General features: G+C 39.7%; 2 pseudogenes; one reads left to right on the top strand and one right to left on the bottom strand.

Moving 5' to 3' along the window:
* The first annotated feature begins 8460 nt into the window (after positions 1-8460).
* Positions 8461-9363, top strand: LOC114104127 (endoplasmic reticulum membrane protein complex subunit 7 pseudogene; annotated as a pseudogene).
* Positions 9364-10794: 1431 nt separating this feature from the next.
* On the bottom strand, positions 10795-11103 carry LOC114104097 (large ribosomal subunit protein eL37 pseudogene; annotated as a pseudogene).
* Positions 11104-27915: the final 16812 nt, after the last annotated feature.

Here is a 27915-nt window from a genome sequence, read left to right as displayed (position 1 = left end):
GCAATCTCAGCAACTTAGTGAGACCCTGTCTCAAAATAAAAAATAAAAAGGGCCAGGGATATGGCTCAAGTGGTTAAGCGCCTCTGGCTTCAATCTCTGGCACCAAAAGAACAAAAAACAAAAACAAAACAAAACTGAACCCCATTAAAATATACAATTATTATGTATCAATTAAAAACATAAATACCAAAATAAATAAAATTTAGACTATAGTAGATATTTTTAGATTATGTATATTTTTGTTGTTGCTGTTTTAAGAGATTAAGAGTGTTGCCATGTTGCCCAGATGGCCTCAATAGATATTTAAGTTACTTCATACTTTTTTAAGAATTATTTTGACTGTAGTGGATGTCATCCACAGTCCCCTCATTCTCCTCAAGGATTGAGGCACTCATTACCCAGCTGCCAGCAATTTGTCTGCTGATGTCCCTATCTGGAATCGTCCTCAGCTAGGTGGACTGTCTGGTATCCAATAACTGACCCCATTAATGTGCATGTGGAGTGGGAAGTTCAAATGCCTGACCCCCTTGTTTCAATGGCAAGATTCCAAAGGCCCATCCCAACTCCAGAACTTTCCATGAAATTGGGTAAAGACTCTCATTGCAAGTGCTTCACAGCTTAAATTTCTCCTAGTGTTCAGTCCCACCTGACAAGTTCAAAATCCCTCCTTACAGGTATTGATAGCATTTCCCAATAATCTTTGCACACAAGTCTCTGTCTCTGAGTCTATTTTCTGAGTAACCTGATCTAAGTTTATTTGTTTTAATCTTTTTTTGTTAACAGATTTTACCAGAATTTCTTGATTCTTTTTAGGAAAGAAGTAGATCTTTGAGGAAAAGTACCTTGACAAATCTCCTGGGGTAAGATGTATGACTCATTGGGAGGGAGTTAGCAGGTAGGACGGGGGTGGGAGTGTGGTGGGAGGGGTGGGAGGTAGCCATTTTGCTTAAAGCAAAGGGAGAATTACTGGGTTTGCTCTGGACTAGGATAGACACTAGTAAGGAGAAAAAGGAGGGCAAAGGAGAAGCTAAAGATATGGAGAAGAGCCAGAGTTCTGGACAGAAGCTGGGGCTGCTGAGAAAGGGCAAAGGACATTTAAGAAATTGGGTGATATTGTGTGGCTTCCATGGAAACCTCTCCTGTCTCCCCTCCACAGTTACCAGTGAACCCAGCTATGCTAACAGCAGCTCTGTGTCAAAGAAGGTGTTCCCTCTGGGGCGCCCTGTGCAGCTGAGAGTGCAGATGAAGACTCAGGATCTAAAGACAGAGGTGGCGTGTGAGCAGGCCCCAGAAGGCTGGGGACTCAGTGGATGCAGGAGGCAGACATGGCCTGAGCATCATCTACTCTCTGCAGGTGTAACTCTGGTAAGGAACCTGTCAGTGCAGGTCTGCAGGCCTAGGGGAGCCTGGGAAAAGAAAAGCACTACTTTCTGTCATCTCTCTCCCTTCTGGATTACCCAGCACGAAGGCTGAGATGCTCAAGTGGCATGAAGCACCGTAACATCTAAGGGGAAAGAGTCATCCCAAAATTCAGGGAAGAGTGCTTCATTCCATGCTCCCTTTGACAACTATATTTAGAGAGAACAGCTTCCAGTCCATTCACTCAAATTAGCCCCTTGCCTGGTTTGTCTGTTATAGTCATGATTGGCATGTTCCCATGGCCTCAGGTTCTGTTGTGATTATAATCCTGGTCAGTTTTATGCAATACTTTTTACCTTCCTGTCTTCAGAGGCAAAATAACAAAGTAGGTAAGAGCTTGGGTCCTGAAGTTGGATGGTATTGGGTTTCAAATCTACTCTACCTAACCTTCTAAACCTTCTGAGCCTCTGCTCCAGACCTTAAAATGGGCTCTGCTGTAGTTGAATCTGAAGAGTCCCCCAGCAACCAGGTGTTGAAAGATTGATCCTCTGCCTATAGCACTACTGGGAGATGGTGGAACTCTTAAGAGGTGTCACCTAGTTGGAAGAATTTAGGTCATTGGGAGCATGTCCTTGAAGGGGAGACTGTGACCCTGGTTCCTTTCTCTGTCTTTGCTTCTCAGCTACCATGAATGAATAGAGCTCTTTTCCATGTGTTCCTGCTGTGGTTTACTGTGCTGCCACAGGCCCAAAGTAACACAGATAAGTAACCATGGACTGAAACCTGTGAAACCATGAGATAAAACAAACCTTTTCTCCATTTAACTTGATTATTTCAGGTATTTCATCATAGCATCAGAAAACTAACAGGCTTCTAGTAGAACTTGCCATAAAGGGCAAAGAATAAAGGAGGTAATCTATGTAAAGCATGCATGGACAATATGAACATTCAGCAAATAATGGTTATTATTATTTTTATCCTTTTTGTCTGCCTACATTCCATGGCTTTAATATTACCTGGTGTTAGACATTTAGATAGTTTCTAATTTGGGTCAATTATAAATAATAACCCTCTTTGTTAGGTAGAGATTGGCACATAGGATAATTCAGTACTCTGGATTATCTTTTAACTTTGTACCCTTTAGCTAACTGATAATAGTCACATACCTGATGGTAGTTATGTTAAATGAATTAGTACATATAATGTGCTTAGAGGAGTGTCTGCCACATGACCCACTTTATAGAAATGTTAGGCAGTGTTATTTTTGTAATTATTCTTCCACTGGTCCTCCTAAGCCTTCTCTCCCGCTACTGGGCCCTCTTGATTGGATTTCAATGAAATGCTGATGATCTTGCTGTCTTTATCAAGTGTCCCTTTCCCCCAATCCTGCAGGGAAAGAATCTAATTTACATCATCTAAAACTTTGGCTAAAAGCTGGGAATATAGATCAATGTGCCTAGCATGCTCATGGTCCTGGGTTCCATCTCTGGTACTGCAAAAAAGAAAAAAGAAAAAGAAAAAAAAAAAGACACTTCAGCTAATTTGGACAAGAGAAAGAAACCTCCCACAGAGTACTTAAGAGTCCTAGAGCTCCACGTTCAGCCTGAGCTCCATTTCTGCCACAACAGTTACACCTGTCGTTAATATAGCCTTTGTGCCTGAGAAACAGTCTGATGGTAACTTCTCGCAAAACATTTGTTCCCTGCTCCAGGGAGGAACGTCAGGCTGGCACTGAACAAAATGGTGAAACTAAAAACAGACCACAATCCTCTCCTATGGCTGTTTCCTTCAGTTTTCCTTTGCTTCTTATCACTGGGGACATCTCAACAGAGCAGGAAGCCATAGGCTTCGAAGCCAGACAAACCTGAACTCACACCTGGCTCAGACACCTACTGACTGGGTGGGTAGTTTGGGCAAGTTACTTAACTTTCTGAAAAATGGGGATAATCCTTACCACCCAAGGTGTTTTGTTTTAAATTGTGGTAAAACATACAAGATGTAAAATATACTACCTTTGCCATTTTTAAGTGTTCAGTTCAGTGGCACTAAACACACACAGTTGTTTTGAGGATGAAATGAAATAATGTAAGTAAAACCTCCAGCCCATAAACTGGAGCATTGTGCATACTTACTGAATGTAGTCCTCTTCGCTTATGATTTCTCCCACTGAGCATGCTCCACAGGATTGTGGAAATGAGCAGGAATGCCTGGGTCAGTTTGGAGTTTAAGTTCAAACTCTCCTCCTGTCCCTTATGGAAGCCCTGGTCTGCCCTATCTGTGGCATGCTCATCCCAGAGTTGGTTCTATGTGGGAAGAAGAGGCAAAGGGGCTGGCAAGCTCAGGAAATCTGTTTCCTGAGAGATCTGCCCCCAAACCCGTTATCCTCCTGGGGAGGAGGAAGCAGTCATATCTGGGGCTTTCCAAACAGCTGAACTAGGCCGAGGGGTGAAAATTAGAGAGTCAATCAGACTCCAACTTAGTAGAAGAAGGTCAGTTCTGTCATTTGCTTGTGAACCTATGACATGAGAGGTCACTCTTTTTTTTTTTTTAAGTGTTGGTTGTTTCTTCTTTTACTTTTTGGTGTAGTCAAAGCAATGTAACATGCAATTTAAAAATAAATTACACTGAGAATCTTTATAACAATAAACAATAGTCACCATTCTCTTCCCACTCAGCCAGGTTCTCTCTGAAGGGTAAATCGAAGGCTATCAATAGACATCATGGTGTGAATGTATACTGAGCCTATTGATTTACTATGCTTTAATTTTAATTTTGTATTTTTACTGTGCTGGGGATCAAAGCCAGGGGCTCATGCATGCTAGGCAAGCCCTCTACTACTGAACTATACCCCTAGCCCTTGTACTTTAATTTTATTGTTTGTGCAGTTCCCTACTCTACCCACCCCGAAGTTAATATTTATCTTGGTTTTTCATTTACTTTATCTTCTGTGTAGCATATCCTCCAACATCCTTGCAAGCCAATATTTTCATAAACTTATCAGATGATCTGCTGTGGTTAGATGCTCCTCTGAGTGCAAAAGCAATAATGTTAAGGAAAAAAGTATCAGTTATGAAAGAGGGGGTATCACTACATATATGATAGACATTGAAAAGATAAAAATATTATAAGCCACTTTATTCAATAAGTTGCACAACTTAGAGAAAATGGACTAATTTCTTGAGAGACACAAATATTAAAACTTAAGAAGAGGGCTGGGGTTAGGGTAGTAGAGCACTCACCTAGCATGGGTGAGGCACTGAGTTCGATCCGCAGCACCACATAAAGATAAATAAATAAAGATATTGTGTTCACCTACAACTAAAACATATTTTAAAAAACTTAAGAAATTGACAGCCTCAAAAGCTGTATATCTATTAAAGAAGTTGAATTCCTAGTTAAAACGGTTTCCATAAAGAAAACTCCAGCCTTCTCCATTTAAGATGACCTTCTGGTGAATTCTATCAAAGGTTTAAGAAATAAATAATAATAGCAAGTCTACATAAACTCTTCCAGAAAATAAAACACTTTATAATTCATTTTATGAGGGCAGCATTACCCTGAAACCAAAGTCACACAAATAACTTAAAAGAAAAAAGCAAATATTAAAGATTAATATCTCTCATGGACATAGACATAAAAATACTTAGCCAACTATCAACAAATCAAATCCAGCAATATATATAAAAAGAACACTATATCAGTATTATTCAAGCTTTCCCCCAGGAATACAAGGTGAGTTTAACATTCAAAAACCAATGTAAGGGGCTGGGGTTGTGGCTCAGTGGTAGAGCACTCGCCTAGCACACGGGAGGCACTGGGTTCGATCCTCAGCACCACATGAAAATGAAATGAAGATATTGTATCCACCTACAACTCAAAAATAAATATTTAAAAAAAACAATGTAATTTACCATACTAACAGAATAAAAAAGATTACCACATGATAATCTCAATATGTATAGAAAGAGCATGTGCTAAAATTAAAACCCCACTTATAAAAACTTTCACCAAACCTGATAACAGACGTCTACATCACACTGCAGTTTGTTAAGCAGCAATATGAATAGCTCCTGTCCCCTAACAATATGAGTTTATTACTTTTCCATATAACTTAGTGGGATTTGAGATGGGAATAGAAATAAATATACATGTTTAATCTGCCATGTTGAATCTGAACAATAAGATTTCACTGCCTCTGATCTCTTCCTTTCTCTACTCCTCTTGTCATGGGTTAGGCTGTCATCCCTCTTTCTGGATAGTTACAAAAATTCTCTAAACGGTTTGTCGAGTAACATTGTCCTCTGATTTCTTCTCTGCAGGGGGACTGGTATTAAAATGTGAAAACCTGATTACATTGTTTCTTCTCTTTAAATCCACCAAGAACCCCTCTGCTGCTTTTAGAGTAACTTCTAATAGGCTGAGCAGGGTGGAGGGAAGGAAGAGTTTAATTTTGAAGATTTCAGAACATGGATGATTTCACAGAGGTGACGTCCAGTTACGTCTTAAGAAAACAATCCTCCATGTGGCCTTCCTTCAGCTTCTGGCTCTGTCTTTGCATTGCTTCACGTTACAGTCACATTTAAGACAGGTGTCTTCCTCTCCATCATTTCTGCTCTTGTTCATTTCTCAACTTGCTGAATCTGGCTTTGAGCCACATCCCCAGCCCCTCATTTACTATTTTTTAATGTTGCAAAAATAGTACAAAGAATTTCCATATACACTTTACCCAGCTTCCCCAAATGACATTATTTATAACTACCATGTAAAGAACAAAACCAGAATATTAACATTGATCAAATTATGTTGACTAATCTATAAACCTTAATTCAAATTTTCTCAATGGGCTCACCAATGGAACAGAATGCAGTCTAGGATCACGCACTGTAGCAGATTGTCAGGTCTCCTTAGGTTCTTTCTGTCTGTAATAGTTCCCCAGACATTCATTCTTTCTGTTTGTTTGATTTGATTTGAACATTTTTGAAGGGTACTGCTCAGTTGTGTTGTCGAATATTGTTGAATGATTTGAGCTTGTCTGAATTATCCATAATTAAATTAATTACTATGGTAGGCAGGTAATGCCTCTTTTTGGAGTGGGGACACTGGGGATTGAACCCAGGCATGTTCTACCACTGTGCTATATCCCTAGTCCTTTTTATTTTTTATTTTGAGACAGTATCTCATTAAGTTGCCCAGGTTGGCCTCAAACTTGCAATTCTTCTGCTTCAGCCTCCTGAGTCACTGGGATTATAGGTATATGCCACTGTTCACATCCAAATCCCTGGAACCTGTAAATATGCTGGGTTCCACTGTAAAGGGGAATTAAGGGTGCAGATGATTAAGGATGCTAGGTATTAAAATGCAACAAAATTTGAATTAAGGTTTATAGATTAGTCAGCACTATTATATCAATGTTAATATTCTGGTTCAGGATACTCTGAACTATCCAGGCAGGCCCAATAAAATCACAAGGGTCCTTATAAGTGGAAGAAGGAAGCAGAAAGGGGAGAATCAGAGAGATGAAAGTGTGAGAAGGACCCAGACTGATATTGTTGACTTTGAGGACAGAGGAACAGGGCTATAAGCCAAGGAATATGGGAGGCCAATAGAAGGTGGGAAGGGCCAGGAAATGGTTTCTCTCTTACAGCTTCTAGGAGGAACACAGTCCTGCTGACAGCTTGATTTTAGCCCAGTGAGACCCATTTCAGACTTTTGACCTTCAGCATTATAAGATAATAAATCATCTGGGATGTAGCTCAGTGGTAGAGTGCTTTCCTGTCATGCACAAGGACCTGGGTTCAATTCCCAACATGGCAATAAATAATAGATCTAAGATAATAAGTTTGTGTTGAGTTATGTTTGCATAATTTGTCACAGTGGTAAAATCAAATTGATTTTGATACCTGAAGGAGGAGTTCTACTGTAATGAATGCCTAAACTGTGGAATTGGACAGTGGGAAGAGGCTGGAAGAATTATGAGGTGCATAATAGAAAAAACCTGGATTACCTTAAGCAGACCCTTAGTAGAAATAGTAATGATTGCCAATGAGGAATCCAAAAAGTGGGGATAAAACAGGTATCATTCAGAGAACAAGTCAGTCAGAACAAGCTTCTATAGAAATGTGGATGTTAAAGACATTATCAATGAGGGCTCAGAAGGAAATGAGGAACATGTTATTGGAAACTGGAAGTAAGGAAATTTTTGTTATATGGTGGCAGAAAGCTGAGCAGAGCTGTGTTCTGTACTCATGTGGAGAATAGAATTTGTAGGTGATGAGATTGGCCATTTAGATGAGGTTTCTGATCTTCTTGCTATTTCTAGGAAGCTATATGGAAAGAAATCAATTGAGGGAAGAATTTTTAAACAAACAGGAATGAGAATTGGGTTATTTGGGAATTTCTTAACCTATCTAGATTGCAAAAGATGGTAAAATTGAGAAATCTACGGTAAGCAAAGTATTCTAGAGAAAAATCCAAAGATGTAGCTGGACAAATTTTGCTTATACCTCAGAAAGATCAAAAAGTTGGAGCACAATGAGTGTGCATCTGCTGGACGTAAAGCCTAAGGTTTGAGATTTTTGATCTGACACTTGAACTTAGCATGCAGAGGGAAAGTCTGTCATAAATCTGTCATGATTAAGTGTGTTCACAGTGCTTAGAATTCATTAATCTAGAATTGTTTGCTGTGAATTAATTAACCTAGAAATGTTTGGTGTGAATTAATTAATCTAGAATTGTCTGCTGTGAATTGATTATGTCTATTGCAGTGCTTTGCATTAAGGATTGTCGTTTTCTTGTTTGAGAACCTATAGAGGGGGTGGGGCTGGGGCTCAGCAGTAGAGTGCTCGGCTAGCATGTGTGAGGCGCTGGGTTCGATTCTCAGCACCACATAAAATAAATAAATAAAATAAATGTTAAAAAAACCTTATGTGTCAATAAAGAAACCATAATAATTTTTTTAAAAGAACCTATAGAATGAAATTGTATTGAGTGATTTGATGAATAAAACATTGAAAAGGGCAAAAAAAAAAATGTTGGAGCACTTTATCCACAGAAGACCTTTTAGAGTATGTGAGGCCATCCTGACTGCCCAGAGCTGTTGACATGGCAGTCACTCTGTGGGGCTTCTTTTCCATCTTTGCCCAGAGTTTGGAAGTACCCAGGGCTGCAGCCAAGGGATCGAGAGGGAGTGGGGTCAGCCTAAGAGATTGTTTTGAGATTGAGGGGCGTGCAGTTGTTCCAGGGGTGAAGCCTCAGGACTGGATCTGAGTGCTTATAGACAGAGAAGAGCACATTGGCTTTCTTAAGACAGATTGGAGTTTTGGGGTTCGTGATATATCTTCTGGATCTTATGTAGTGGAAGTTATTTCTCTAGCTTACAAGTTTGACAGAGCTGATATCACTTCAAAAAGAAAAATGAGAGCAAGATACATGAATTATATCAAAACATCAGAAGTGGTCAGACTGCCCTATCCTCTCCAGTGAAATCTTCAGGTCCACAAGGGGGTAGGAATGACGATGGGATGAGTTAGACATCATTACCCTAAGTAAAAGTATGAAGACACGAATGCTATGAAAATACTTTGTGTACAACCAGTGACTTGAAACATTGTGCTCTATATGTGTAATATGAAATGAATTGCATTCTGCCATCATGTATAACAAACTAGAAAAATAAATAATTTAATAAAGAAAAAAGAAATCTTCAGGTCCACCTTCTTACTTTATTAAAAGGGAATCATGGGGCTGGACAGACTTTCTTATGAATCCAATGATTATGATGATGGTTCTTTCATTATTGATATTTGTGCTTTTGCCCAAAGTGGTCAACACAAGTGATCCTGACATGAGACAGAAGATGGAGAGTCAATGAATATGCTGAATTCCAACCATGAATTGCCTGATGTATCTGAGTTCATGACAAGACTCTTCTCTTCAAAATCACCTGGCAAATCTAGCAGTGGCAGCAGTAAAACAAGCAAAAGTGGGGCTGGCAAAAGAAAGTAGTCCGGTAGTTCACAGCAGGCATTTGCACAAACACAGCGACACTGGGTGGCATCCAAGTTTTGAGGGAAAACCATGTGAAGCAACTAGTATAAACTGAGTCATCCTGAAAGTTGATCTCTTACAACTGTTGTATATGCTAACTTGTTAACAGATGTTTTATACTTGGTACACAAGAAAACCCAACTTTCATTCTTTGTCTGTATGAGGTCAATATTGATGTCACAGTGTCCTATAGAAAATGACATTAATAAATTATATGAAGTACTATAAAGAGAGAAAGGGAGAGGGAAAGAGAGAGGGAGAGGGAGAAGGAGAAAGACAGAGAGAGAGAGAGAGAGAGAGAGAGAGAGAGAATGAGAATGTGAGCCAGGCATGGTTGTACATGCCTGGAATCCAAGCAGCTCTGGAGGCTGAGGCAGGAGGATTCGAAAGTTCAAAGCCAGCCTCAGGAATGTAGGGAGGCCCTCAGCAACTTATTGAGATCCTGTTTCTAAATAAAAATATAAAAAGGGCTGGAGATGTGGCCCAGTGGTTAAGCATCCCTGGGTTCAATCCCCAGTACCAAAATAAAATAAAATAATAGAAAAAAATAAAATAAAGAGTATGTAACTCATACATAAATCCTCTCAGCTATTTTGGCAAACACTAAATGTGGAGGAAAGATCAGGGAAGGACCTGTGAATAAGCCTCTTGCCTGATGGAGTGAATCCCCATGACATATACAAGAGATCCTCTAGGTTTTTGAAATACTGCCAACTTGGATTGAAAAGGACAGAAAGGATGAAGTATTAAGAAGGTTAGTGGATCCCCAAAATTCACTGGTAAGAAATAGGTTGATAAAACTACTCAGCTACAAACACCAGCTACATTTCAACAAAAGGAAAGATGACTCAGAGAGGGCTGAGCTTTGAGTCCCAAGAGGGAAGCCTTGAATTACCGAGGATTATTCCCAAGTCTGAAAACTTAATGTTATTTGTCTATAGACTGAAATTTTATGTGACTGGTGATTCCTCAGTTTCTTCCATTTTCTCCCCATCTTCAGTGGGAATGCCTGTACCTATGACCTGATGCCTGTGTCTCCATATTTCGGACACAGATAAGTTGTTTTCTAGCTTCAAACATGCACAGGTGGAAAGGAATTTTGTTCCAGGATGGACTAGATCTACAGCCTCACCCATGTTTAATAGAGATGATATTATTTGTGATTTCTGAGCTGATGATGCTTAGGTGACATTTTGGACTTCAGTATTAGTTAAGAATTTCCGGGTCCTGGGAAGTGAGTATCTTGCAGGTGGGTCAGATTGAATCTTTGGGGAACAGAGGGTGAACTCAATTTTATTATATCAGAAATAGGAATCTAACATAAGTGTCAAATGATACCAACAGACACTTATCTTTTTATTTTTTAAAACCAGAACACTTATTGGATGGTCAATTGCTGAAACTTCCAAGAGGAACTGGATGCTGCACAGCTGCCCTCTTGGGTTTAGGAGTTGTTCCTTCATGGAATCCACGCCTGAATCTGTGGTGTACAATTTTTAGGTGCCTCATTAGACCAGTCCTGGTGGTGTTTCCTCTTTCAGCCTTGGCACGCCAGTTACACTTTCTCTTGCACTTGGCAGGGTATCCACATTTGCCACAGGTCGACTTCTAAAGGTGGTAGGCCTTAGAGCCCCAGCCGTGGCACAATGTGTGCATCTTATTACGACGTTTTCCAAATGACAAGGTTCCCATCGTCATCTCAGTTCTGTCACAGAAACCAAAGAATCCAATAGGTACTTTTTGACCTGCAGCCTATGATACCATTTCTAGTCTCTTCCATCGGCTCTTTAGCCCCATATATTACTTTTTTCCCTTATTTTCTTGGTACTTCTTCTCAGTCTTTATGGTAATTCCTTCCTCTATTTGTCCCTTGAAGTCAGGACAGTTCAGAATGCAGTCTTGCTCCTTCTCTTCTCAGTGAAATACCATATCTTTGGATAATTCAATCAATTCCCTCAATATCCATATATACCTCTACCCAAGCTTGTGTCTCCATCCCAGACCACTCTCCTGACCCCTGATCCATTTAATCGTCTGCTTTCAGGATGTCTCCGTGTGGGTGTTCCAGCAGACATTGCAAACTCATCCTTTAACCACACCCTACTCCCCTGCCCACACATCCAGCTTCTGCCTTTCTTTCCTGCCTCCCTCCCTCCTCCCTCCCTCCTCCCACTCAGCACCTTGGCACCCTCAGTTCTCACTTCCTTGCTGAGCAAAGCCAGCATCCCCTTGCAAACTGCTAGTCCATTTAGCATGCCCTTCTTTCCGTTCTCCTTCCAGGCTGAAAGCTGATGGTCCCTCAGGACTTCAAGGAACACCTACTTTGGGGCGGGGGGGGATTGCTCCCTCCTCTTGATATTTCAACCTGGCTTCCTCTTCTGCGTTGCCTTAACAGCCTGACTACATTCATTCACTGGTATGTGCATCCAACACAAGCATTGACTGAGCACGGCTGGTACTCCTGACACCAGGCTGGGCTCCGGGTACAAAGGAGAACAGGATTCTGTCTCCATCATCACACAGAAGTTTAAAGAAGAAAACAAGGACTCAGGCAATGACACTTGGTATTGCAACTCAAGGAGGGTTGGGGAGGGGAAGGGATGTAGAAGATGGAAGTTCAAGTGGTGATCTATGAAGCAGGAGAAAGAAAGATGCTTTGGGGAACCTCAGGATTCCTTTAGAATTTAGAATGAGGTGGTTAGTGGGGTGAAACAGGGAACAGGCTCATAGGTGCCTGAGCAAATAGATGGGCTAAGGAGGTGAGAGTTGATCTTGGAGAGCCTTTGCAGACCCTGAAAGGGGGCCACTGTGACTGTCATTAGGAAAACGGATTGGGATAGTCAAGGAGGGACAGAGATAGAAGTTACAAGTACCAAGTGAGAAACGATGCCTGGTGGTGGGGATGATGAGATATTGGGGAAAATACAGTTGTTAGATATTAGAAGACAGGTAGAACTTGAGGCTGACACACAGGGACTCAACATTTTTGTCTTTGCCACTGATCTGGCTTGTTCAACTTGGCATCCACAGCAGTGAGGAAAATGCCTGGTACCTACTAGGCCCTTGGCAAATATTTCCTGAATTCCATTTTTTTAATTGTGGCTGCATTTTCAAAATGGAAAATTCACATAACTGATCTAACTAGACAAAATTTGAAAATGAAATTGTACCGGGAAGGCCCAGGTGGCAGTGGTAGCTGTACTTGGGAAATTTCCAGGAGAGTTGTGGGTCTACTATTCTCTTGGCCTCCTCTTTGATGCTACAATGAAAATTGCATTTAATCATCTTCTATTTTACTCAGAGTGAGAAAATCCTCTTGATTGGTGAAAACAGCTGTGAATTAGCATCAAAAGACCTTCTGAAGTAATTCTAAGAAAACTTCTCTTTTGCCAGAGAATCTTACCAGCAGAGACCTATCTGGTTTTGTAGGTTCTTGGTATTATCATGAGGAAAGTTTTGGCTCAGGATTCAGACATGGTTGGTATAGATGGGAGCTTTGCAATCTAGTAGAGGGGCCATCAACCAAGGATAACTGGCTTAGAATCCAGGTCAACTACTTATCCTGTGAGCTTGAGTAGGTTATTTCATCTTTCTCAAGCTCGTCTATGCAACAGAGACAACTATCCCTACCTTGTACACAAGTAACACCTCCTACACTCACTGTGGGCCCCTGCAAGATATTCCCACCTTCCTCCAGCTTTAGGCCATTATGTTTGGGGGTGTGCTTTAATGACTAAAGCTGTGGATGAAAGCACAGCTCTGAGCTAGGAAATGTTTTACATTGGTGGAGGTCCATGGGGCAGTTGCTATTCCTAAGCAATAATGACATGAAACAACCATGAATAGAGCCGTCCCTCAGTATCTGCAGGGGATTGGTTCCAGGACCCGTGTGGATCCCCAAATCTGTGGATGGATGCTCAAGTCCTTTATATAAAATGATGTAGTATTTCCATAGAACCTAATACCTCCTCCCATAGCCTTTGAATCATCTCTAGATTGCTTATAAAATGCAATATAAATGGTAAGAAAATAGTTATTATACTCTATTGTTTGGGGAGTAATGACAAGAAAAAGGTCTGTACACATTCAATTTTTTTTTTTTTTTGTATCAGGGATTGAACTCAGGGACACTCAACCACTGAGCCACATCCCCAGCCCTATTTTGTATTTTTATTTGGAGACAGGGTCTCACTGAATTGCTTAGCACCTGGAGATTGCTGAAGCTGGCTTTGAACTTGCAATCCTCCTGCCTCAGCCTTAAGCTGCTGATTACAGCCATGTGCTACAGCGCCCAGCTCACATTCAATTTTTGAACACATAATTTTTGTTTTTCTGAATTTTTTTTAACCTATCATTGGTTCAGTTTGAAGATATAGAGCCCACAGATAGAAAAGGAAACTGTACTTCCTTTCTATTTTCTAGCACAAATCCCATGGATGCTGTCCATTGACACAGCTTTAATCTCTTCCTAGTGATAGTGCGGTCAGAGAACTGTGAATTTGGGGGTGAGGTCTGTCCTAGGAGAGGGGCATCAGTGGTACCTTCAAAGGCAGGCAAATAGGGCAGACAAAAAAGTATATGTCATCAATGGTAATTAAAAGTGACTAATTTAATAAACATTTATCAAACACAAAATATATGTAGCATAAAGAATTAAAAGTTTTATAGTTTTTTTTCTTTCTTTTTTCATTTTGGTTTGGTACTGGTGATTGAACCCAGGGGTGCTCTACCCTTGAGCTCCATCCTCAGCCCTTTTTTTTTTTTCTTTATGAGACAGGGCCTCACTAGGTTGCTGAGTGTCTCATTAGGTTGCTGAGCCTGGCCTTGAACTTGGGTTCCTCCTGACTCAGCTTCCTGCAATGCTGGGATTATAGGTGTGTGCCACCACACCGGTCTATCTTCATCATAGGCACAGATCTCTTAAACAGGAGACACAAAACACCATTAAGAAAAAAAAATTGATTTTGTTTCTCAAAATTCACCTTGAAGAAACTGAAATGACCAGCCATAGAACAAGCCACATTTATACTACATATAACCCACAAAAGACACATATCTAAGAGGTATAAATAACTTCTACAAATCAATAGGAAAAAATAAACAGTAGAACACTGAGTAAAAGGCTTGAATAGACACTTTTCAAAAGAAGTTACACAGGGCTGGGGTTGTGACTCAGCGGTAGTTTGCTCGACAAGGATGTGAGAGGCCCTGGGTTCAATTCTCAGCACCAAATAAAAATAAGTAAACAAAATAAAGGTGTTGTATCTAAAACAACTAAAAAATAAATATTAAAAAAAGAAGTTGCACAAATGGTCAGTGAGGATATGGAAGCTTGCTTAACCTCTTTAGTCAACATGCAAATATGAATGACACATACAGGACACTGCACCTGCCACCAGAATGGCTATGATTAGAGACATGATAATACTAAATGTTGACAAAAACGGTGAACCGATCTCCTAGAGAACTGGAAACACTGAATATACGCATGCTTGATGATCAAGCACTTCTACTGCTGGGTGTCTACCTAACAGAGTTGTGTGTTTGTGTACATTCAGAGGAACTAACTAGAACATGCGAGTATCCTTCATAAGCAGCCAAACTGGAAATTTCTCCAATGTTCAGAATAGAAGAAGAGATTAATTGTGGTATGTTTGTAAGCTGTAGGAATGACCAGCAGTTACATATGTTATGGTTACTCTATGTCAAACAAAAGAAACAGGACACAAAAGGATTCATCCCATAAATTTTCATTTATATAAGCTTCAAAACCAGGTAAAACTAGTCTTTGGTGATAGTGACCTTTGGGAAGGATTGGGTAGTAATGACTGGAAGGTGACCTGAGCAAGGGACTCTGGTGTGCTGGTGACATCCTACTTTTCCATCTGAGTGGTGATTATCCAGGTGTATCAATTTCGAAATTTCATTGAATGCTATACTTCCACCAATTTGTGTTCTTTCCTTTGTGTGCTAAATATTGCTTAAGATATTTGTTTAAGGGCTGGGGATATAGCTCAGTTGGTAGAGTGCTTGCCTCAAATTCACAAGGTCCTGGGTTTAATCCCCAAAACATATATATATATATATCAGCAAGGAGATCTCATTTAATTAATAATTCAGTGATTGGCAAAATCATGAATAGTTATTTTTGAAAAGAAAGTGAGGAACTAAGAGATGGTTAATGAGAAATGAAAGACGGAGACCAGGCAGAGATACATAGAGAGTTTGTCAGAGCTAACAAATAAAGGCACATCTCTCCATAGATGGAAAGAAGTAAAACAGGATTGGGGTTCAGGAATTTTATGGAGCAGGATTAGGGATGAGAGCCAGGTGGGTCCTAAAACGAGAAGGGGGATGGGAGTTAAGGGTGGGGTTGGTATGAGGGAGTGGTGAGCTTTTCTCAGAAACGCCCTTGGGCAAGAAAGCGAAATTTTTCTTAAAATGGCTGCTTAAGATGGCTGTCCAGGTTTCGAGGAGGGGAAGATGGTGGCGAAGGGAGAGCATTACCCCCGTGTACTGTGTCACTATGCGGGAGAATGATGAGTTAGAACGGCTAAAAGCTATCTTGTTAGGAATTTCCAGCAAAATTGGGGTGCTCCAAAACCTAGAGGAAGGATGTCCATCCCACGAGGATCAGCTACGGGGGCTCAAACGCGAGAGATTTGTCCGCACCGAGGGTCACGCTGCTTATTCAGCAAATCGCTCCGTGGCTAGAGTCTGCGGCGCGCGCTGGGAAACGAGGAGATAGCAACGCAAAGATACAGCGCTGCAGTTTCCGCGGGCTTCTGCCAGCTATGCAATCACCATACTCAGTGCTGAATTCTGGGTTTGAGACGGGGGAAGGAAGCGGTCCAATTCGGTTCTCCACACCGGTCAGATCACAGAGAAAGCCAGCAGCCACCATCCTGGAGAGCTGACGTCACCATCCCTGTTTTCGACTGATCGCAGCTCATTCAGCCATAGAACAGGTAATGTTCTTTGTCTGCGGCTCACAGACAAATTACTCAGGCTCAGTGCTAAATAACCCGCGGAAACTGCTTCTTGGAGCCTGCACCTATCAGAACATACACCGAGCACGGAGCGGCCGAATTCCGGCTCCCGGAACTGCTCTGGCCCAGGGATAAAGAACCCGCAGAAACTGCTTCTTGGTCCGGGTCCTGCTGAATACTGTGGAGGTAAATACCAACCGAGCCTTCATAGGCAGTGGCAACAGGACTGAGACGGGGCTTGTGAGGGCCGGTCAGGACTCACCCATTGCTTTGGTCACCCGGCAAAGGGAACGAAATGCTGCCATTCGCATGGGATACCAACATGGCAGAGATCTGATGTCATCAGAAAGCGGCGGAGGAGAGAACTTCATCGATACCAGCGGCGACAGAAACACTTGGTCTCCTGGTAAAGAAAGTGAGTCACAAACACCCGAGTCTCTCTCACTTTGTCATCAAGCCACAGGGGCAGAGCAGAGCCGCTGCCTGCACCTGCAAGGTAGGCAGACCTGCAACCGACCAGCGGATCAGGCCCAGTGGCCTGCCGGCGTGGTACACACGTCACCCCAATTGGAGTAGGGGCAGAACAGAGCTTTCGCCCGCACCCGGGACAGGCCCAGCGGCCCACCGGCGCGGTAGTCACATCACCCCAATTGGAGTAGGGGCAGAGCAGAGCCGCCGCCCGCGCCTGCAAGGTAGGCAGACCATCGTCCGACCCTGCAAGAGAGACTTTTCAACTATACAAGAGCAATATAAATATATAGGGGGAAAAATTTTTCAAAAACACAACAGTTTCACCAAGCAGAAAGAAACGCAAGCAGTATGAAAAGACAAGGAAAGAAAGGACCACAAGCAATGCAGGTCAACTCAACTTTAGAAGAGGTAACAGCTGCAGCAGATGGAATGTCAGATAAAGAATTCAGGATATACATGCTTCAGATGATCTGGAGTCTCAAGGAAGACATTAGACAGCAAAATCAGACAATGAAAGATCACTTCGACAATGAATTACACAAACAAATCCAGGAAGCAAAAGATCAACTATACAGGGAGATAGAGGTTATAAAAAACAAACAAACAGAAATCCTAGAAATGCAGGAAGCAATAAACCAACTTAAAAACTCAATTGAGAATACTACCAGCAGAGTAGAACACTTAGAAGATAGAACATCAGACAATGAAGACAAAGTATTTCAACTTGAAAAGAACATAGACAGCTCAGCAAGACTGTTAAGAAACCATGAGCAGAACATCCAAGAAATATGGGATAACATAAAGAGACCAAACTTAAGAGTAATTGGGATACAGGAAGGGATAGCGGTTCAAACCAAAGGAATGAGCAATCTATTCAATGAAATAATATGAGAAAACTTCCCAGACTTGAAGAATGAGACAGAATCCCAAATCCTAGAAGCCTACAGGACGCCGAATGTGCAAAATCATAAGAGATCCACACCTAGACACATTATAATGAAGATGCCCAACATACAGAATAAGGAGAGAATTTTATAAGCTACAAGAGAAAGGAAGCAGATTACATTTAGGGGTAAGCCAATCAGGATAACAGCTGATCTTTCAACACAGACTCTGAAAGCTAGAAGATCCTGGAATAACATATTTCAAACACTGAAAGAAAATGGGTTCCAACCAAGAATTGTGTATCCAGTGAAATTAAGCTTCAGGATGGAAGATAAAATTAAAACCTTCCACGATAAACAAAAGTTAAAAGAATTTGCAGCTAGAAAACCATCTCTTCAAAACATCCTCGGCAAAACATTACAGGAAGAGGAAATGGAAAATAACAATGAAAACCAACAGTGGGAGGTAGGACACTAAAGGGGGGAAAATAATCAGAGGAAAACAAACCATGTTTAGTAACATAAATAAAAAAACATGGCTGGAAGAACAACCCATATCTCAATAATAACCCTAAATGTTAATGGCTTAAACTCACCAATTAAGAGACACAGGCTAGTAGAATGGATCAGAAAACAAGACCCAACAATATGCTGCCTACAGGAGACGCATTTGATAGGAAAAGACATACATAGGCTGAAGGTAAAAGGTTGGGAAAAATCATATCACTCATATGGACTTTGGAAACAAGCAGGAGTGTCCATACTCATATCAAATAAAATAGATTTCAAGCCAAAGTTAATCAAAAGGGATAAAGAGGGACACTACATACTGCTCAAGGGAACCATACACCAACAAGACATAACAATCATAAATATATATGCCCCAAACAATGGTGCAGCTATGTTCATCAAACAAACTCTTCTCAAGTTCAAGAGTCTAATAGACCACCATACCATAATCATGGGAGACTTCAACACACCTCTCTCACCACTGGACAGATCTTCCAAACAAAAGTTGAATAAGGAAACTATAGAACTCAATAACATAATTAATAACCTAGACTTAATTGACATATATAGAATATACCACCCAACATCAAGCAGTTACACTTTTTTCTCAGCAGCACATGGATCCTTCTCAAAAACAGATCATATATTATGTCACAGGGCAACTCTTAGACAATATAAAGGAGTAGAGATAATATCATGCATCTTATCTGATCATAATGGAATGAAACTGAAATTCAACGATAAAAGAAGGAAGGAAAAATCATGCATCACTTGGAGAATGAACAATAGGTTACTGAATGATCAATGGGTTATAGAAGATATCAAGGAGGAAATTAAAAAATTCTTAGAGATAAATGAAAACACAGACACAACATATCGGAATCTATGGGACACATTGAAAGCAGTTCTAAGAGGAAAATTCATTGCTTGGAGTTCATTCCTTAAAAAAAGAAAAAAACAACAAATAAATGATCTCATACTTCATCTCAAAATCCTAGAAAAAGAAGAGCAAAACAACAGCAAAAGAAGTAGAAGGCAAGAAATAATTAAAATCAGAGCTGAAATTAATGAAATCGAAACAAAAGAAACAATTGAAAAAATTGACAAAACTAAAAGTTGGTTCTTTGAAAAAATAAATAAAATCGACAGACCCTTAGCCATGCTAACGAAGAGAAGAAGACAGAGAACTCAAATTACTAGCATACGGGATGAAAAAGGCAATATCACAACAGACACTTCAGAAATACAGAAGATAATCAGAAATTATTTTGAATCCTTATACTCCAATAAATTAGAAGATAGTGAAGGCATCGATAAATTTCTTAAGTCATATGATCTGCCCAGATTGAGTCAGGAGGATATAGACAACCTAAACAGACCAATATCAATTGAGGAAATAGAAGAAATCATCAAAAGACTACCAACTAAGAAAAGCCCAGGACCAGATGGGTATAAAGCAGTTTTACAAAACCTTTAAAGAGGAACTAATACCAATACTTTTCAAGCTACTTCAGGAAATAGAAAAAGAGGGAGAACTTCCAAATTCATTCTACGAGGCCAACATCACCCTGATTCCTAAACCAGAAAAAGACACTTCAAAGAAAGAAAACTACAGACCAATATCTCTAATGAACCTAGATGCAAACATCCTCAATAAAATTCTGGCGAATCGGATACAAAAACATATCAAAAAAATTGTGCACCATGATCAAGTAGGATTCATCCCTGGGATGCAAGGCTGGTTCAATATACAGAAATCAATAAATGTTATTCACCACATCAATAGACTTAAAAATAAGAACCATATGATCATCTCGATAGATGCGGAAAAAGCATTCGACAAAGTACAGCATCCCTTTATGTTCAAAACTCTAGAAAAACTAGGGATAACAGGAACATACCTCAATATTGTAAAAGCAATCTATGCTAAGCCTCAGGCTGGCATCATTCTGAATGGAGAAAAACTGAAGGCATTCCCTCTAAAATCTGGAACAAGACAGGGATGCCCTCTCTCACCACTTCTGTTCAACATAGTTCTCGAAACACTGGCCAGAGCAATTAGACAGACTAAAGAAATTAAAGGCATAAAAATAGGAAAAGAAGAACTTAAATTATCACTATTTGCAGGTGACATGTATACCTAGCAGACCCAAAAGGGTCTACAAAGAAACTATTAGAGCTAATAAATGAATTCAGCAAAGTGGCAGGCTATAAAATCAACACGCATAAATCAAAGGCATTCCTGTATATCAGCGACAAATCCTCTGAAATGGAGATGAGGACAACCACTCCATTCACAATATCCTCAAAAAAAATAAAATACTTGGTAATCAACCTAACAAAAGAGGTGAAAGACTTATACAATGAAAACTACAGAACCCTAAAGAGAGAAATAGAAGAAGATCTTAGAAGATGGAAAAACATACCCTGTTCATGGATAGGCAGAACTAACATCATCAAAATGGCGATATTACCAAAAGTTCTCTATAGGTTTAATGCAATCCCAATCAAAATCCCAAAGTCATTTCTTGTAGAAATAGAGAAAGCAATCATGAAATTCATATGGAAAAATAAAAGACCCAGAATAGCAAAAACAATGCTAAGCAGGAAGTGTGAATCAGGCGGTATAGCGATACCAGACTTCAAACTATACTACAGAGCAATAGTAACAAAAACAGCATGGTACTGGTACCAAAACAGGCGGGTGGACCAATGGTACAGAATAGAGGACACAGAAACCAATCCACAAAACTACAACTATCTTATATTTGATAAAGGGGCTAAAAGCATGCAATGGAGGAAGGATAGCATCTTCAACAAATGGTGCTGGGAAAACTGGAAATCCATATGCAACAAAATGAAACTGAATCCCTTTCTCTCGCCATGCACAAAAGTGAATTCAAAATGGATCAAGGAGCTTGATATCAAATCAGAGACACGGCATCTGATAGAAGAAAAAGTTGGCTACGATCTACATACTGTGGGGTCGGGCTCCAAATTCCTCAATAGGACACCCATAGCACAAAAGTTAATAACTAGAATCAACAAATGGGACTTATTCAAACTAAAAAGTTTTTTCTCAGCAAAAGAAACAATAAGAGAGGTAAATAGGGAGCCTACATCCTAGGAACAAATCTTTACTCCTCACACTTCAGATAGAGCCCTAATATCCAGAGTATACAAAGAACTCAAAAAATTAGACAATAAGATAACAAATAACCCAATCAACAAATGGGCCAAGGACCTGAACAGACACTTCTCAGAGGAGGACATACAATCAATCAACAAGTACATGAAAAAATGCTCACCATCTCTAGCAGTCAGAGAAATGCAAATCAAAACCACCCTAAGATACCATCTCACTCCAGTAAGATTGGCAGCCATTATGAAGTCAAACAACAACAAGTGCTGGCGAGGATGTGGGGAAAAGGGTACACTTGTACATTGCTGGTGGGACTGCAAATTGGTACAGCCAATTTGGAAAGCAGTATGGAGATTTCTTGGAAAGCTGGGAATGGAACCACCATTTGACCCAGCTATTCCCCTTCTAGGTCTATTCCCTAAAGACCTAAAAAGAGCATGCTACAGGGACACTGCTACATCGATGTTCATAGCAGCACAATTCACAATAGCAAGACTGTGGAACCAAACTAGATGCCCTTCAATAGATGAATGGATAAAAAAAAATGTGGCTTTTATACACAATGGAGTATTACTCTGCATTAAAAAATGACAAAATCATAGAATTTGCAGGGAAATGGATGGCATTAGAGCAGATTATGCTAAGTGAAGCTAGCCAATCCCTAAAAAACAAATGCCAAATGTCTTCTTTGATATAAGGAGAGTAACTAAGAACAGAGTAGGGACGAAGAGCATGAGAAGAAGATTAACATTAAACTGGGATGAGAGGTGGGAGGGAAAGGGAGAGAGAAGGGAAATTGCATGGAAATGGAAGGAGACCCTCAGGGTTATACAAAGTTTCATACAAGAGGAAGTGAGGGGAAAGGGGAAAATAATACAAGGGGGAGAAATGAATGACAGTAGAGGGGGTAGAGAGAGAAGAGGGGAGGGGAGGGGAGGGGAGGGGGGATAGTAGAGGATAGGAAAGGCAGCAGAATACAACAGACACTAGTATGGCAATATGTAAATCAATGGATGTGTAACTGATGTGATTCTGCAATTTGTATACGGGGTAAAAATGGGAGTTCATAACCCACTTGAATCAAAGTGTGAAATATGATATATCAAGAACTATGTAATGTTTTGAACAACCAACAATAAAAAAAAGATGGCTGTCCAGATACTAAGCAAGGACCTTACAATTTTTCTAAATCTTCCTTTCCTATTGTGAAAATTTCAAATGTAAACAAGAAGACAGTGGCATATTAGAGTAGCTAATTAATTAAATCTGATGTCATTTACTTCTGTAAATCATTCTTCTAAAACATTGCATTCCTTATGAAAATAACGTAATCACAGAAACTATCCTCTCCCAACAATTTAAACACAAATTGCTTTATAATTTTTATACTTTTTGAATTTTTCTTCCTTCACATTTAGATGGTTTTAAATTTAGTAAAACATTTTTTTCTCAAAATTTTAGTTACTTTGTCCATAATTTAAAATATATTTAAATTTAGGGCCTGGGGAAATAGCTCAGTTGGTAGAATGCTTACCTTGCATGCACAAGGCCCTGGGTTCAATCACAAGAAAAGGAAAGAAAAATATATTTAAGTTTAATATTTACCCAGTATTTAAGGTCATCTCTAAAACACTTAGTATTATGAGTATATGCCACATAGAAATACAAAGTAAACTTCACTTAGCTATTAAAAAAATAAGCATAATAATGTATCTTGAATTCTAAGTACTTCCAAGCAGTTTACACTCTTGATAGTCTAATTTACATAAAAGGACAGTGTTTTATTTTCTTTACTCTTTAGGTAAAAAAAAAACATTGCATATGGTTGATTGATCATGGGGCTACAACTAGATTGCAAGCTTTCCTATCCAGTGTCTACATCACAGTGAGTCTGGTCACTAGAATATTGTTATGGTTTAGATGTGGTGTCCCCACAAAACTCACACATGAGACAATGCAAGAAAGTTTGGAGGAGAAATTATTGGTTTATATCCTTACCCTAATCAGTGCGTTAATCCCTGATGGGATTAACAAATGGTAAGTGGAGTGTGACTTGAGGAAGTGGTTCATTGGGCTCATAGCTGTGGGATATACATTTTGTATCTGGAAGGTGGAGTCTCTCTCTCTACTTTCTGAATTTCATGTGAGCTGTTTCCTTCTGCCACACTCTTTTGCCATGATGTCCTGCCTCACCTTGAGCCCTGGCAATGAAACTGACTATGGACTGAGACCTCTGAATCTGTAAGCCTCCAAATAAACTTTTCCTTCTCTATAATTGTTTTGGTCAGATCTTTTAGTCACAGTTGTGGAAAAGGTGACTAAAACAAATATCAAACACCCAACTTAAAGAACATTTACCTCGTCTAAGAAATACTTAATGATGCTTCTCTTCCATTCCCTGCTCTCCAAACTCATTAATGACTGGCATTTAGATTTTATAAAATATTGTCTTCAGATTCATGCCTGAAAATATTTTATATAACTATATAAATAGCTGGGCATGGTGGCACATGCTATCATGCCTGTAATCCCCAACTGCTGGGGAGGCTGAGTCAGGAGCATCAGCCTTAGCAATTTAGTGAGATCTCATCTCAAAAAAAAAAAAAAAAAGAGCTGAGATGTAACTTAGTGTTAAAGCACTCCTTGGTTCCATTCCTAGTACTGAAAAAAAGTACATGTAGGTTTGATGATTCTTTTCCATCTCCTCTATTTATAACAAATCTTAAGGAATATACCTTATTAGACTGGATTGGGTTCCCCAGAAGTGGTCCTGTGGGCAGGGATATAAGCCCAATATTTTATTGGAAAGTGATCTCAGGAGACAGACCCTATTGGGAAAGGGGAAGTGAGACAGGTGAGGAAAAGAAGCTAACACGGGGTGTGATAGAGAACAGGGCTCTGTTGTGGACTTCAAGGATGTATTTTGCTTTGGGAAGATAGTGCAAGATATGCCTCACCTGGTCCCAGTCAGGGAGTGTTCAGGAAGGTGGGGCAGTTATTCTCCAACTCTCTGTTGGTTGACTGAGGGCTACTCTTGGGGGTCTAAGTGTCCAGACTTCTGTCACTTCCTTAGTTAGAGCAGGACCAAGAGGAAGCCAATACTGATATGTTATGTTATGATTTGTCTTGGAAAATTCTGTCATTATTGCTTTGAATATTTTTTCTCTTCCTTTTTTTTTTTCCTTTGGGTATTCCCATTCTGCACATCTGTACCTTTTGTAATTGTCCCACAATTCTTGAATATTCTATTTTATTCTCTCTCTCTCTTCTCCTTGTTGATTTCAGTTTTGGAAGTTTCTGTTAGCACATCTTCAAGCTCTCTGATTCTTTCCTTAGTTTTGTCCAGTCTACTAATAAGCCCATCAAAATTACTCTGCATTATCAATATTATCAGTATTGATTTCTATGATTTATTTTTTATTCATTTTTAGAATTTCCATTTCTCTGCTTACATTACCCATCTGCTCTTGCATGTTGTTTACTTGTACTTTTGTCATTAGATTCTTATCATCATCATAGTTATTTTAAATTCTGGGTCTGATAATTCCAGCATCTGAGTCTGGTTCCCAGGCTTAGGTGGTTGGAGGAGAAGTATGCAGAGTCCTGTGATTAGATCTCAGCCTTTGGGGGAGCCATTGCTCCTGGATCATGACATTTAAAAGTGCCTCTCAATGTCCATTACCTGCCTAAGTATGACAGGAGGGAGAGAGGCTGGAGGTATTTTTTCTCCACCCAGTTATGTTCTGGTTAAATGGTTTCTCTTGAGTGTGATTATCTTCAGGAAGAACAGAATGTTCTGGGCATACTTCAAAATGGCTACTTTCCCACTCCTCCCAACTGGAAGCATGAGAGAATTTCTCTTGTATTTTCATTGTGAGAATTTTGTAGAAGTAAAACTCAGCTGGGCGCACATGCCTGTAATCCCAGCAGCTCTGGAGGCTGAGGCAGGAGGATTGTGAATTCAAAGCCAGTCTTGGCCAAAGTGAGATGCCAAGCAACTCAGTGAGACCTTGTCTCTAAATAAAATACAAAATAAGGCTGCGGATGTGGCTCAGTGGTTGAGTGCCCCTAAGTTCAATCCCTGGTACTCCCCCAAACAAAACAACAACAACAACAAAACATTTTATGTATGAATGGATCTCAGTTTATTTATCCATTCACCTGCTGAAGGAAGCATTGGTTGCTTCCAGTTTGGAAGATTATAAATAAAGCAGCTATAAACAATTACTTGTAGGTTTTGGGGTAGACTTAAATGTTCATGTGAGTTGGGTAAATACTTAAGAGCATGATTGCTGGAGCATATGTTAAGACTGCATTTCTGTTTTAGTTAGCTTTTTTGCTGCTGTGACCCAAATACCTCATAAGAACAATTAGTGGAGGAAAAGGGGATCATGGTTTCAGAAGTCTCAGTCCATACACAGCTGGCTTCATTCCTCAGGACTTTAGGTGAGGCAGAAAATCATGGCAGAACAGTGTGATAAAGCAGCTCAAGACATCACACCAGGAAGCAGAGAGGGAATCCACTCGCCTGATACAAAATATATACTCCAAAGGCACACCCTCAATGACCCACCTCCTCCCGCCACGCCCTACCTACCTTCAGTTTCCACTCAATTAATCCCTATCACTGATTGGGTTAAGGCTCTCAAAACCCAATCATTTCACCTCTAAGCTATTTTGCATTGTCTCATACATGAGCCTTTGGGGAACACCTAATATCTAAACCATAACAGTGTAGCTTTGTAAGAAACTACAAAACTGATTTCCAAAGTGTCTGTATCATGTTACATTTCCATCAGCAGTGCATGAGAATTTCTGTTGTTCCTCAATCTTGCCAGAAATTGGTATTGTTAGGTTTATGCCCATTCTAAGTATGTAGTGGTACCACATTGTTTCTGTGGTTGGTTTGTTTGATTTGGTGGTGGTACTGGGTTTGAACTCAGAGTCCTGTGCCTGCTAGGCATGTGCCATACCACCGAGCTGGATACCTGGCCCTCATTGTTGTTTTAATTTTCAATTCCTTAATGACAAATAATGTTGAACATTGTTTCATATGCTTGTCCCCCTTTTCTAAATTCATTTTAAATATGATCACTGTTAAAGAAAATAGGATAATGTTTGTGATGTTTATAACATATGTAGGCAAAAACCTACGACAAAATTAACATTTGAAAAGAAGGGTAGGAAGAAACTGGTTTATATTTCAATTAAGTTCTTATATTAAATATGAAGTGATATAATATCAACTGAAGATAGAATGATGAACTGAAAATATACATTGGGGGCTGGGGATGTGGCTCAAGTGGTAGCGCGCCTGCCTGACATGCGTGCAGCCCCGGTTTGACCCTCAGCACCATATACAAACAAAGATGTTGTGTCTGCCGAAAACTAAGAAATAATAAATATTAAAAATTCTCTCTCTCTCTTAGAAAAAAAAAATTAAAAGATATAAGATGGGTGCTATGGTTTAGATATGAGGTGTCCCCATAAGCTCAAGGGTGAGATAATTCACGAAAAAAAAAAAGAAAGAAAATATACATTGGTAAAATAAATAAAAGAATAAACAAGAGGTCTCCCTAAAAGTCAATAGTAGAAATAAAGTGTAATCATAAAAGAAAAATAAATTCTCAATCCAAAAGAAGATAGGCAAGTAAGAAAAAGGAACAAGAAACACATGAAACAAATAGAAAACAACTTGTAGGGTTCAATCCTCAGTACTAGGGGAAAAAAAAGATGAAATTATCAGACTAGATGAAAAATGAAGCCTCAACTACAAGAGACACATTTTAAATATAAATACACATATAGTTGGAAAGTAAAAGGATGGAAAATGATATTCCATCCAAACCTAACTATAAAATATTAAATATTTGTTCAAGAAGTGTGATTGTGTGTAGAAGCAAATGTTTGCCTGTGTGTTCTTAAGTGCTTACTTTGCAAAAAAGAAACACCAGAAGGAGAAATAAAAACTAATATAATCAAACTGTTATCCAGAGGGAGTGAGGGGAGGGGTGGGGTTGTGGGGATGGGAAAGACAATAGAATGAGACAGACATTATTATTGTTACATGCGTATGGTTACACTACTGAAGTGATTCTGCACCATGTACAGCCAGAGGAATGAGAAGTTGTGCTCCATTTGTGTACAATGTGTCAAAATGCATTTTACTGGTGGGACTGTGGCTCAGAGGTAAAACACTTGCTTAGCACATGCAGGGCACTGGGTTCGATCCTCAGCATCACATAAAAATAAAATAAAGTTATTGTGTCTGGATACAACTAAGTAAGCCAAAATATTTTAAAAAATGCATTCTACTGTCATATATAACTAATTAGAACAAACAAACAACAAAAGACTAGGAATGGAACCACCATATGACCTAACTATACCGCTCCTTGGTATTAAAGGCATCATACTAAAGTGATACATGCATACCAATGTTTATAGCAGCACAATTCACAATAGCCATACTATGAAACCAGCCTAGGTATACATTAATGGATAAATGGGTTAG

The sequence above is a fragment of the Marmota flaviventris genome, chromosome 1, assembly GCF_047511675.1.
Source record: "Marmota flaviventris isolate mMarFla1 chromosome 1, mMarFla1.hap1, whole genome shotgun sequence".
NCBI lineage: Eukaryota > Metazoa > Chordata > Mammalia > Rodentia > Sciuridae > Marmota > Marmota flaviventris.
This window is presented reverse-complemented; position numbering and strand designations above follow the sequence as displayed.